Below are 14409 nucleotides of genomic sequence, written 5' to 3'. Positions count from 1 at the left end.
GTCTACATAGTCCTCGAACCCATAGGGTCCGCACGCTTAAAGTTCTGTGACGATTGGTATTATGAGTTTATACTAGCAAAAATGCTCGTGCGTTGCAACGGGTATAAAATAATCCAAGTGTCCATGTGGTATTTGATAGTTTACCTGTCACGATGAATAATGAGATTTTCCAATTAAATTGGTTGTAAGACTCATAAGAATCCACTTTATGAAGATCTTATTGTATTCCAAAAGCTTGTGATCCTCAAAAGCTTGTGATCTATTTGTCTACAAATAAAACCTACTTCTTCAACTCTCTATAAAGATATTGAATTATGTCTAATAAGTTGTTATTTAACAACCTTGTTTAAAGATAATTGCAAAAATCTAAACATTTATCTATCCGGTAGATCATCGGTTACTCTTTCGATGTGAAAGTAATTGTGCAGCATACGTATACCTGTAACAATGTCAAATAGATTATATATTAATTCCTATATCTCACAATCCCTATTAACATTAATTCATATTTATGCTTTCCCACTTCAAAAATATGATTGCCGGAAAGTAAAGTACTTACAATACTTGCCGCTCTTTGTTGACACGTTGCCGCTAGCAGTAGGAGCACATCCTCCACGTCAACATGAGCACTTCCCTGGACATTATCATCGAGCCTTGATGGGGATCAGGATTAGGGTAACTGCGTGGGATAGATGGTACAACAGAGGGTAGTGCTCCCCCCCTCCCAGCTGCGATGCTGGATGAAATAGGACGCGAGCAAGATGCACCGTGTCACACTCTCTCTATTGGTCATCCCTCCATCTCTCCCCCCTATCTCACCTGTGACATCTTGATTTGAGGAACATCTTCATGCACAACAAGCATCGGTGAGCTTCAAATATCTTTTCCCTTTAGAAACATTTCTTTCTAATATTTCACCCACTTTTAATTATTATACTCTCTGCCCTAAAATAAGTGTCTTAACTTTGTATAACTATAATACAAAGTTGTACTAAAATTAGGACACTTATTAAAAAAAGGCGTATATATAATGTAACAAAAAACAACAACATCGAGTAATAATCGATGCTCTTTTGAAAAATAAAAATTTATAATTGATGCTAGCACGCATGCATCCAGTATCATCTAGCTGGTAGAAGACCAATTGCCTTTCATTCATTAAAGAAATGCACCGACCGACCCAGTGTCACTCTTCCTTGTCATCCATCCGCGTGTCTCTCAGTCTTATCCACAATTCCACATCGCCACTCCTCTTTCTCACCCACCGCTGGTCCTCCTCTTTTTCAGCCACACTATCACCGAGTGCCGCTCCTCCTCCTCTTCTAAACATGTTGCGCCGACGATGCACTCCACTCTCCTGGAGTGCGCGCAGCCGTGGTGGCTGGCCAGACCCAGGGCACCAATCCTTATCGGCGAGGAACCTAGAGACGCCATGGAAGCACGTCGCCACGACCGCGCCGGCGCGAAGTCGCTCTGTATTCTGCCAGCAGCCCCGCCTCCGACCCGATTCGGACGGCCCTGCCCACAGCCTCCACCACCTATGGCATGCCCCTAGAGGTTCGGCCAATCCCGCGCCGCTCATCCTCATTTCGTCCTCTGCTCGCGGCTCGTGTTGACCGCCTCGCCGTGGCCTGCTCTAGGCCACCAACCGGAGCCTGTCCAAGAAGTCCAGCCGGCCTTCCTCCCAGGCGCGCTCCTCGGCCATTGCCGCGTGCTCCGCCAGCAGCTGCCTGATGAGCCCGTCGAACTGGCGGTGCATCCGGCGCATCTTGGCCCATCCACGACCCCGCCGGCATGAAGTTGTTGATGTTGAACAACCCCGTGCTGGTTAGGAGTGACATGATCATCTCCTTGTAGCTGCTGGACTCGTCCTCGTCCCCGACCGCAGCGCCTGAGCCGATGCCCCCTCTCTTCCAGCCTACATCAACCGTGTTGTCATAATGCTTCTGCTTAACGGTCTACCAGGGTACGTGGACGACACTCTCCCCTCTCGTTGGTATGCATCACCATGATCTTGCATGTTGGTAGGATTTTTTTTGAAATTACTACGTTCCCCAACAGCAGCCGGCGGCGGGGTGGAGGCGCCTCCCCGGGGAAGCAACCAAGTCATGTGCTTCTTCGGGGTCCCCTACTTCAAACTTTTCAAAGGGGTGCCCCAGACCTCGTGGCAACCCTGGTGGAGCGCGGTGACCCCTCGACCAGGCGCTCGTCGGTGTTGTCATCATCAGAGAAGGCGTGGAGGAGCTCACTCTGCCACAGGGGAGAGTTCTCCCCCACCCCCTCCAAGGTCCCCTCCAAGTCCTCGTTCCCCTCCTGCCCGGAGAGATCACTGGAGGACACCGGCACTCGGGAGCTCGGGGGCTGGCAAGGCTTCAGCAGTACGAGCCCCCGCTCGTTGAAGACGGGCATGGCGGCGGTCACCTTCTCCCCGTCGTCATGGCGGTACAATGGGAGATGGGCTTCTGGGGGCCGCCCTGGTCCTTCTCGAGCAAGGTGCGCACGGCCTTGCTCAGCTCCTTGTTAGACAGGTCGTTCGGGTGCAACCGGAGGTTGTCTTCGGCACCCTTTAAGCTCCACAGGGGGCGCGAGTGTGCTAGGAGCGGAGCCAGGCGCAGTGTTAGGGACTCCTTGATGATCATGGCCTCTGTCAGCTTCTACTCCGTCAGGTTAACCGTCATCTTCTCCAGCAATCGCTCCGCCCGGGGGTCGGTTAGCTTCTCATGAGCCCACCGGTCCATCTTTGCCGGGAAGGCGGTCGGCAGCTCCACCCGAGCATGGGAGCGCTTGGCGTCCATGAAGATCCACTTGTGCTAGAAGACCTCCACCTTCTTCCTGGCCCTCGAGATCGCGTTTCTGCCGTGAGGCACGACGAAGCTGGCGCAACCGAAGCACTGGGAGACGCCCATCCCGAGGTTGAAGAAGTGACGGAAAAGCGCGACGGAGGGCATCACCCCCTCGAATGCCTTGTAATAGAAGGCAAAGATCGACAGGAGGAGGATGGAGTTGGGATGAAGGTGAAGGGTGTGGATCCGGTAATGGTTGAGAATGGTGAAGAAGGAATAGGAGAAGGGGGGATGAGCCCTGCGAAGACGTTGTGTAGAAAGAAGGGGTAAAACGTTTCACCCAAGGCTTTCGGCTTGGCGGAGCCAACCCAGAGCATCATCTATCCTCCCTCATTGCCGCTGCACACCGTCAGACGGAGCATGGTGGCAAGGTGCTTCTCCTCAGCAATGGTGGACGCGCTCAGGGCCGGCACGGACCCAGAAGCTGAGCATGCGACAGGGGCTGATGACTTCGCCTTGTAGGTGGCCATCGGTAGCGAGCTCGAAGAAGGGATTCAACTGATCTGGACGCGTTCTGTGCAGAGGGAGAAGGGGATCTAGAGCAGGACGAAGGGAAGGCAATGAAGGCTCAGGGGCAGTCGCCAGCCTTTTTGTCCGCCCGAGACAGTTGCCGAGGCCACATGGGGAAGCTGAAACGCACACGTCACATCAATCTCCACGCGTCGATCGAGGCCGCAGGCGATTTGGGCCCGCGGCGCTCCGCACTTGCCCTTTGGCTTCGCCTCGAAGCCAAGTTCGAGCGCGCCTTGGGCCCGGGGGCTACTGTTGGCATTCTAGGAATGGGAGTACCCAGACTTGCCTGCCTGCAGCCCATGACGTGGCTCCTTTGACGTCCTGGTAGGGCCCATCTTTAGCACCAACAACTCAAGACCCTCGTGAGGGGCCAAGCCTCGTGAGGCGGACGACACCAAGACCACCAGAAGGAGCAGCCTCCTCAGGATGGCTCCTGAGGAGCGGAGATTTCTATGCAAGCCTCACCTCATGAGGTTCGGATGACGTGAGCCATGACGACCAAGGCAGGCCGGTGCCAGCGGCCGCAGGACAACAGTTTCCTCTTTGGTTCTAAGGAGGCAAGCACAAGCACGGAGTCCCGAGTAATCAGCCAAAGGTTTCCATTCCCATCCAACAAGACCAAGACCGCCAGGACGGTAGGACGGAGGTCATCACCAAGCCCACCGCGACCTCATGACCAGAGGCTTTTGTTGTCGAAGACTAGTTTTGTCAGGATAAGATGTACTGCTTGTCTCCGTTCGAATTTGACCGTTGTGGGATCCCTTCCCGCCTCTATTTTGGGGGAAGAGGACCAAAGCCACTATAAATAGGACCAAGCCACCACCATACAGGGGATCCAAATCATTGAGATCATCCTCTCCCCCACTGGGTCAAAAACACACCTCCTGAGGTCATTCTTCCACTATACTAGTTCATCCTCAGCCCGCCTCGAGGCCAATCCACCACAAAGCAGGAGTAGAGTTTTACACCGCAAGGTGGCCCGAACCTGGGTAAACTGATGTGTCCTCTTTCCTTTTAGTTCGTCGAGCTAGGCCGTGGGATCGACGGGTTAGCAGACTGGGGAGGTTAAGTTCTTCGCACACACCCCATAGTTCGAATCTATCTAGGGTTTGCAGAGCCCGAAATCCGACAGAAACTGCAGAAGTGGAAGGCGAATATTGAGCCTTCAATGATGTTGAATGTCCTTGCAACTTTAGGCTAGTAGCAATGGATAATTGCGCGCCCAACCTTCGTCCTCTTCAGGAAGACTTCAATATTGTACCGTGGGTGTTGAATGAATACCTTCCTCGCCTCTTGACCATGCAGGTGGTTTGAGAGGTAATCGTTGTTGAACTACTTTGAAAAGTACTGAAAACAAAGATATGCATAAATCGCTGTTATAAATTTTGGAATGGCCCAAGGGGTAAAAACAAGGTAAAAGAGTTAGTACCATCCTATAGTTGGCTGATGTCTTCTTCATTGTGCAAACAAAGATCTAGCTATTATTCGTCACAAGTTTCTTTATCCTAACAATCTTTCTGAGTTTCTTGACTTGACTGATATTCATGGACATGTCATTTCCCCGTTTGCAAAATGGGTCATACATTGGGTCTAAGCCTTTGACAGCAGGACCTACATGTGCTAGACCAAATTCTAAGAAACCTAAATATTAAAATGATGCATGCAACTACACAATAATGTGCTATTAGCGAAAGGACCATGCATGAGAAAACCTTGATGGTAAACTGCAGTGCCTCCCATTGTTTCCCTGCAACACATATAAGGAAGATCTTGATCAGGTTAATTGAGAATTGCCAACCTATCAGTAGAATATGTACTGAGTACAACCAAACTCGATTATTTTCTCACATGCATAACAATACAAAATTGTACCTACAACAAATGAAAATCAAATTTCATAATTAAACCAAATAGTAACTAGACATCAGAACAAATGAACCAAAACAGTTAACTGGGCATGACATTGCAGAATAGAACATATACTAGAAGATAAGATAGTTAACGAAACCAAGAATGCTTGAGAACAGTACTATGAAATATAGCAATTGTTGGACCAAATTGTTAACTGAACATTACATTTTAAAATATCAGATTGCATATTAACATTACAGAGGACAAATCACTAGAAGGCACTAGTGTTGGCCTCGAGAAAACAACACGAGTTGTATTTTAAATTAGACAACCATGTGGCGGTGTCGACGGTGGCCTCGAAGACGAGGTGCTCCTCGAAGATCTGGCAGTCGTCACGCATGAAAGCCATCGCGACCTCGTCCATGAGTGCGGCCGCGATTTGCTTCTCTTGCCAGATGCTATTGAGCTCCATGTTATACTGCATGCAAAATGGTTGTGGGCGGCTCTTAATTGGAGGACAGGGTCAGTGATTTGGGCGGAAGGTGTCGCGTCGTCGGTTGGGGCATGCGGGATGGGGAAGGAGGCGGATGGTGTGGGTGAGGTGTGGATTACCTGACCATATCGATGAGGTCGCGCAGCAAGAAGAAGGGTTGCCGATGAGGAGGCAGCGCTGCAAGAACAAGGGTCGCCAGTGAGGAGGTGGCACTGCCAGTAAGCGGTAGTGAAGGTTTGAACTTGGAGAGCAAGGATGATCAGTGGAATGTGGCTTTTGGTGGGTCAGGGGGCGGGCGAAGAGATAGATATTTCCGCGGTGACAGACAAAATGGTGTTACGGAGGGAAAGGATGGAGTTTGAATTGCTAGAACATTTATCTATAGTGAACATGTAACTATATGCTAGTCGTGTTAAAATTAGGAATTATTCTGGGTTCGTTTGGCATTTTATATGCATTAATTGAGTTCCTAGGCATTTAATGTGCATAATTCAAATTTGAACTACAAGCACATGCTCCAGTGCACCAAAGTTTGTTGGAAAATCACATGCGTGTCTTTGGGTGAATTTATAGGTCCCATGCAAGAATGGGAATGAAACTGAAACATCTGGGCATCGTGGCTTGGCCGGAAACATTGAGAAACTTGGTTTTTAAATTCCTGTAAATCCCAAACATGCCTGAAAATCATGAAACTTGGCATGGTGCCATTTCATGGCACCAACATGTTGTGGTAAAAAATATGTATAAAAAGGCCAAACGAACCCAGAATAGTTCCAAAATTTAGCACGAAACTCCTATTTGGTCTAAGCTGCCTCTGTAAAAAAATTAAGGCGCGAGAAGGTAGTGTATGTCATTTCACACACGAAGGTGACATGTTCCCTCTCGGAACCATGAGCCTTCCTGAGAGAAGCTCCGGTTTGCAAGAAGCTTATACCAAATCTTGTCCTAATTCGGCCAAAAAAATAACACAGCATGTTGGTGCCATGTCATGACACCATGCCAATTTTCATGCGTGTTTTTGATTTACAGTAATGAAGAAACCAAGTTTCTCAATATTTCAGGCCGAGCCACGATGCCCGGATGTTTGAATTTCATTCTCATTTCTTGCATGGTACTTAGAAGTTCACCCAAGGACACACATGTGATTTTTCAACCAACATTGGTGCACTGGAGCATGTGCTTGTAGTTCAAATTTGAATTATGCACATTAAATGCCCAGAAACTCAATTAATGCATAAAAAGGCCAAACAAACCTGGAATAATTCCAAATTTTAACACAACACTCATATTTTTCTATGTTGCCTTTGTAAAAAATCAAGGGGGAAGGCAACGTATATCGTTTCACACACAAAGGTGACACGTTCCCTCTCGGAACCATGAGCCTTCTTGAGAGAAGCTCCAGTTTGCAATAAGCTTATACCATAACTTGTCCCAATTCGGCCAAAAAATTTACCAGAGCATGTTGGTTTCAAGAAATAACACCATGCCAAGTTTCAAGATTATTAGGCATGTTTTGAATTTACAGGAATTTAAAAACCAAGTTTTTCAATGTTCCTGACCGAGCCTTGGCGCCTAGATGTTTGAATTTGATTACCATCTCTTGCATGGTACCTAGAAATTCACCCAAGGACGCACATGTGATTTTCCAACAACCTTGGTGTAATAGGGCATGGGCTTGTAGTCAAAATTTGAATTATGCACATTAAATGCCCATAAACTCAATTATGGCATAGAAAAGGCCAAACGAACCCGGAATAATTCCAAATTCTAACACCACACTCATATAGTTCTATGTTGGCTCTAAAAAAAATCAAGAGGGGGGCAACGTATGCCGTTTCGCACACAAAGGTGATATGTTCCCTCTTGAAGCCACACACTTTTTTTAGAGAAGCTCCAATTTGCAAGAAGCTTATACCAAAACTTGTCCCAATTCGGAATAATTGAATTTCTGGGCATTTAATGTGCATAATTCAAATTTGAACTACAAGCACATGCTCCAGTGCACCAAAGTTGGTTAAAAAATCACATGTGTGTCCTTGGGTGAGTGTCTAGGTCCCATGAAAGAAATGGGAATGGAATTCAAACATCTGGGCGTCGTGGCTCGGTCGGAAATATTGTGAAACTTTGTTTTTAATTCCTGTAAATCCAAAACACGCATGTAAATCATGAAAATTGGCATGGTGTCATGACATGGCACCAACATGTTGTGGTAATTTTTTTGGCCGAATTGGGACAAGCTTTGGTATAAGCGTCTTGCAAACCAGAGCTTCTCTCAAGATGGCTCGTGGTTCCGAGAGGGAACATGTCACCTCCATGTGTGAAACGACATACACTGCCTTCTCCCGCCTTGATTTTTTATAGAGGTAGTTAGACCAATAAGAGTTTCGTGCTAAATTTTGGAATTATTCCAGGTTCGTTTGGCCATTTTTATAAATTAATTGAGTTTCTAGGCATTTAATGCATATAATTCAAATTTGAACTACAAGCACATGCTCCAGTGCGCCAAAGTTAGTTGAAAAATCATTTATGTGTACTCGGGCAAATTTCTAGGTCCCATGCAAGAAATGGGAATGGAATTCAAATATCTGGGCATCGTGGCTCGGTCGGAAACATCAAGAAACTTGGTTTCAAAATTCCCGTAAATTCAAAACTCGCCTGAAACTTGGCATGGTGTCATGGCATGGCACCAACATGGTGTGGTAAATTTTTTGTCCGATTTGCAAGGCACACACATTAAAAATCAACAAAGTAATTTTGGAACAAGTGCTATCACGGTACAATTGGAAACACAAGTATTATTGAAACCGTGGGCGTTCTACTTGCCATTTATGTGTCGCCATGCGTCCCCTTTTTTATTGACTAGGAGGTGTCGTGCAGGGTATCTATTTGAGTACGTGAGGCATGCAATCAGACCCTTGCGCATGCTTATCGGGAGGACAGCCCTTTGACCTCCATCCACCGCCCACCTCTCTCCAAACATATCCATTAATGGCGCCTGAGCCCCTGTTTAATGGCGTGGCTATGTCTCACTCGACTGAGATTTAAGAGAGAAAAATAAAATCTACAAGTCAACTTTGCACGGATCTTGATGTAAGATCCGATTGACCTATACAGCATCGACTGCGACATATAGCAAGAATGATGAATACATAAGGACGATGACAGTGGATATTAATTGTCTTACATATTTAGGAAGATAATTAAAAAAGCAACATGCGGCAACACCCGAAATACACAAGGGGAAAAGAAGAAGGAAGACGCAGACATGATGCACTGCATGCCGTGGAGACTAGTTCTTGCGGTGAGCGGCGATGATCTCTTTCATGTCCTCAATACCCTGTTTGGCAGCATCCACAGATTCCCCCACCATCCTTTCGCGCTCCATGTGAAGCATGGCATTGTCGTCCATAACTTTCTTGACGATGACGCCCGTCCTCTTCAACAAGGCAGTGGTCTCCTCGTGCTCCTTCACTCTTCGGTCGATCTTCTCCCTTAGTAGGTCATGCTCGGTGCGGAGCTTTGCCTTGTCCTCCCCTAGCTCCCGCATGACGTGGTAGCATTTTCAAATGAGGCATTCATCTCGTCATGCAGCTTCATCCATCCGGAGATCCGACCCATCAGGTCATCGAGCATAGTGCGCATGCACCTATGAGAGTCCTCGCCTGCTCGGGAGACATTTTTCCTAGGCTGCCGCGGCACGGGAGGACCCCTCTACTACATCTGTGATGCGGCGGGACATCTCTGCTGCTTCCACAGTGTGGCCGAACCAGTCTGCTACATCGACGGCGCGGCGGGACCTCTATGATGCTTCAGTGGTGCGGCGGGACCTCTGTGCTGCTACGGCATCGTGGCAGGACATGTCGGCTTCCTTCGCGGCGAGGCGGGACATCTATCATGCTTCCACTTTCATGCTCGCCTCTCCCTGTTAGTAATCTCTCGACCCAAAACTTATGTAGGCCATGGCAGACGGAAGGGAACGACGATGAAATACTTGTTTGTTTTTGTGGATGAGGAGTTGAGGAGGAATGTGCTTTCATCTTGGAGTAGGTAGTATTTATAACGGGTACTAATACGCTCCTAAGTGGAAACCGTTTAAGTTTTGATCGGCGTGAACTTGTTTGCAATTAAATATAGCATGGTAGTAATTTGGAATGTGACGGGACGCAAGCTCAAAGCTTATTGACAATTCTAATTTTGACGTGCGGCACTATTCCCGGATGGCGTAACGTGAGCACGCTTAGTCGCGTACGTGGTGTTTGCACCATAGGGTGCCCCGCAATGTCAGCACACTTCTTGTTCCATCAACCGTGCGCGCTCGGTATTACCATCGCGCATGCTTATTTTAATTAAAATTTGTGCCCGTCTAGCGCACACATGTTGATTTGTCTAACTGTATTTGTTTGTTCTGACTAATCGCAAACAGCTCATCCATGCGGAGTGTATGCCATGAACCGCAGACACCTTGATCAGGCTGATCATTTCTGTTGTGTTTCCTAATCGCAAATAGTTCATCCGTGTGAATTGTATGCCTTCAATCTCAGACACCTTGATCTGGCTGACCATTTCTGTTGTGTTGCCTAATCACAAACAGTTAATCCGAGTGAATAGTATGCCGCATATCGCACACACCTTCATCTGGCTGCCCATTTCTATTGTTAAAATTTGAACCATGTTTGATGTATCCACCATCGCAAACGTTTTGCATCTTTTTAGAGGTTTTATTACATCACCGTTTGTGATTAATGCATCGCATACAGATTCGTGGAAGGGTCTATGATTTTAGTGTTGCGTTAGCGGCATCCCGAAGTACTGGCTAGACAAAACTTGTACTGCGTAGAGATACTAGTTGTGCATTCAAAAACTCTTGAACCCAGTTTTTGCCATAAGAGTCTGATAGAGCCGATGGTGTCCCGATGTTTCGATGAGATAGCTATCGTTTTTTGTGGGAGTCGACTTTGACGATCCGACTATGAATGTGCCAAGACGTTGCACCTTAGCAATTGCTAAACCATCTTCCGAGGGGTTATTGACCACGCCGGAGCATGGTCAACCTGACCACGAGGGTCAATTTCCTGCGAGCAAACGAAGAACAAGCAAGAAACTAAGATAGCAATCTGGATATTGTGATTATCAGAGGAAAGCTTTATTAATGAAAGTTGGGTTATGTGACGTCTTGGTCTGGTCGCTGAACACAAACGAAGTACGCGAAGTTGCAGCTATGGTGAACTGTTAATCCAAACAAAACCCAAAGTCTAAACAATGCCCTAAGGGTTGTATATATGGAGGGGTAGGGGGAATTTTGTGGCCCCTTGTAGGAGGGGTCTGGAACCATCCCTAACTTTGTTTCCCCACACATACGGACTCTAAAAACAGCCTATACTTTAGTATTTTGAAATTACATGGGCCTGGCCCAAAAATAAGGTGGCGCGACACCTAAAATAAGCTATGGACGAAAGTTATGAAGGGAATCTTGTATATTTCGTCCATGTCCTTGTAGGTCATCCCGGAGGCTTCAAAGTGCTCAGATATGCACTAGAAATGCCATTATGGATCCCTTCGCGTGCACCTTCATCTCCATGCTTGATCCTGCTCCAGTGTTCATCCCTCTTATCCATGCTAGGACCTTCATTAGTAATCAACACAAATGTATCCAATTTAGCCAGCATGATATTCTCATGAACATTACAATTGTCACCAAAAAACGAAAGTACCTGGTAATTCAATTGGCGTGTGCGAGCTCTAGTAATTGGTCCACTATGTATAGTTGCAGGGGTTGTGGGTGTAACAATGGTATTGATGTCATCATCATCCTCCCCATCTTGAAATGAAGTCGTCCTCAACGGAAGCTCATCTTCCTCACCCAAATAAGGCTTCAAATCTACAATGTTAAAAGTGGGAGTAACCCCAAAATCTATAGGCATCTCAAGTTTATATGCATTATCATTTATTTTCTCTAACACCTTAAAAGGACCATCAGCACGTGGCATTAGCTTTGATTTGCACAAATTAGGAAATTTATCCTTACACAAATGTAACCAAACAAGATCTCCAGGTGCAAAAACAACACATTTTCTACCCTTATCTCCAGCAAGTTTATATTTAGCATTCATACGCTCAATGTTCTCCTTAGTTAACTCATGCATTTTTTAGATCAATTCTTTTAGCATGTTGTTTAGCATCAAAATTAACCTTCTCTGAAGATGGAAGAGGTAACAAATCAATAGGTGCACGAGGTAGGAAACCATACACAATTTCAATATGAGGTAAACATTCTTCCCACATTTTCTTGTTATTCTTCAAAAAAGCCCTAAGAATAGTAGATAATGTTCTATTGACTACTTCAGTTTGGGGGTGACAAGTAGTACTAAAAAGCAGTTTAGTCCCCAACTTATTCTATAAACATCTCCAAAAGTGGCTAAGAAATTTAGTATCATGATCTGAAACAATAGTATTTGGCACACCATGCTAGCGAATAATTTCACAAAAAAACAAATCAGCAACATTAGCAGCATCATCGCTTTTATGACATGGTATGAAGTGTGCCATTTTTGAAAATCTATCCACGACAACAAATATGCTATCCCTTCCCTTCTTTGTTTGAGGTAATACTAAAACAAAATCCATAGATATATCCTCCCAAGGAGCACTAGGTGTCGTGGTTCTAACTCTGAAAGTGATGTAGGGGGGTAAGTATGGAGAGGCGAGGTCTTAGCTATGGAGAGGTTGTAAGGACGCAAGGTTTACGAGTTCAGGCCCTTCTCGGAAGAAGTAAAAGCCCTACGTCCCGGAGCCCGGAGGCGGTCGACTGGATTATGTGTGTATGAGTTACAGAGGTGCGAACCCTTGTCTCGAAGGAGGGGGTGGCTTATATAGAGTGCGCCAGGACCCCGGCCAGCCCACGTTACGAAGGGTTCAACGTACATTAAGGTAGGGCGTTACTGATAACGCTTGTAATAAAGTGCTATGATGACCATAAAAGCTACTTAATGACCGACCGTTAGCGTGCAGAGTGACTTTAGGTCTCCTGGCTGTCGTGTGGTTGGATCTTGGTCGAGTAATTGCTTCTTGGTCGAATGTCTTCGAGTCTGTCGAGTGGAACACCTCCAAGTCGATTGAAAGGTGATTTATTCTAGAGGTGTCCTTGGGTAGGGCAGTTAGGACAGGTCCGTGACCCTACCCTAGGTACATAGCTTCATCATTAGCCCCCGAATGGATCGAGGTTTGAGTGGGGAAGGAGTTGAGGACTTCTCCGACTCATTTTCTATGCCATGAGCATATCTTGTTTCGGATCAACGGACCTGAGTGATGACAGCAACTCCCTTTTCAGTCGCCTTGATCCATTCTTAATTATTCGCCGAGTGAGTTTCTTTACTTGTAAGGCTCCGAGTGACGGTGCGGAGGAGATCTTTGGTCTGACAAGTTATTTGCTGCCCGCGGATTTAGTGGGATCCGAATTTTGGGAAGCACGCGGGACGGGGGAGGCCGCAGTAATCGGACGAGATAGAGCGGAGCCGCCTCGATCCCCGCGCCACCTTTTTCGCCACGTATCGCTCGTGCGGTCGTTACGGGTTTTGACAGAGCCATCTGGGCCTACCTGTCAGCCACTCGGAAGTGGCCTCATATAAGGCATTAGACCAGAGTCTCCCGAACAGTGCGCCCCATTATCTCTTCTCCTCCTCACGCCTCTTCTCTGCGCTCGCTCTCGCTCCAGCGCCACCGCGCCACACGCGTCTCATCGGCGACAATGGTGAAGGAGAAGACAGCGGCTCTGGAGCAGGCAAAGAAGGCGACGGCGAGGTCAAAGGGGAAGGCGACGAGCCGGGGCGGATCTTCCTCGCGGACTGGCCTGCCGAAGGGTTGGATCCAGGGCGACTGGATCCACTCGAGGATCTCCCAAGAAGACCTCGACGACCTGGCCGAGGGAGGGCTGATCCCCTACGACTCGGCGCGACTTCCGGGGAAGGAATCCGAGCCGCAACCCCGGGAGGGTGAGCGCGTTCTTCTTGCCACCCACGTCGACCGTGGGTTTTCCTTGTCTCCTCATCCTTTCTTCCGAGGGTTTCTGAACTTCTTTGGGGCTCAACTCCACCATTTTACCCCCAACTCAATCGTTTATCTTGCCGCGTTCATTTCCTTGTGTGAGAACTTCTTGGGTTGTCGACCTCACTGGGGTCTTTTCAAGCATATTTTCACTTGTCGCTCCCAGACAGTGAAAAAGGCTAATCCGAGTGACGAGAGGACCCAAGTGATCCAGATGTGTGGGGGTCTTGGCATCCAGACGAGGGGAAATAGCTCCTTTCCGACCATGATTCTTCCCGATTCAGTTCGCGGATGGCAGTCGACCTGGTTCTACTGCAAAGACCAGTCGACGCCAGGGCAATCGACTGGCCTCCCTCCCTTTACCATGGACCGAGTGGAAAAACCCTCCCCTTTGAAGGTGCTCCCGGAGGAGATTGCGCACGTGAAGGTGTTGGTCAACCGAGTGGTCCAGCTCATTCGTGACGGGGTCACTGGTATGGATCTCTTGGAGGTCTTCCTTCAGCGGCGCATCCAGCCTCTCCAAGCCCGAGACCACCCGATGTGGATGTATTCGGGTCTAGAAGACTCCACTCGGATCTACCCGGAGGAGGTCGATGACGACACGCTGGAGAAGTGGCTGTCGAGCATTACCGGGAACAAGGACAATCCCAGAGGAGCTAGGAGAGTTCT

The 14409-nt window shown here is 47.6% G+C and overlaps 1 long non-coding RNA gene across 1 annotated transcript; it reads left to right on the top strand.

Moving 5' to 3' along the window:
- The first annotated feature begins 1221 nt into the window (after positions 1 to 1221).
- Positions 1222 to 6246, top strand: LOC125536234. The gene is made up of 2 exons (XR_007294938.1): positions 1222 to 1966; positions 2062 to 6246. It is a non-coding gene; the product is annotated as an uncharacterized LOC125536234 (long non-coding RNA).
- Positions 6247 to 14409: the final 8163 nt, after the last annotated feature.

The sequence above is a fragment of the Triticum urartu genome, chromosome 2, assembly GCF_003073215.2.
Source record: "Triticum urartu cultivar G1812 chromosome 2, Tu2.1, whole genome shotgun sequence".
Classification (NCBI taxonomy): domain Eukaryota; kingdom Viridiplantae; phylum Streptophyta; class Magnoliopsida; order Poales; family Poaceae; genus Triticum; species Triticum urartu.
Note: the sequence above shows the minus strand (reverse complement) of the source record. Positions and strands in the feature narration are given on the sequence as shown.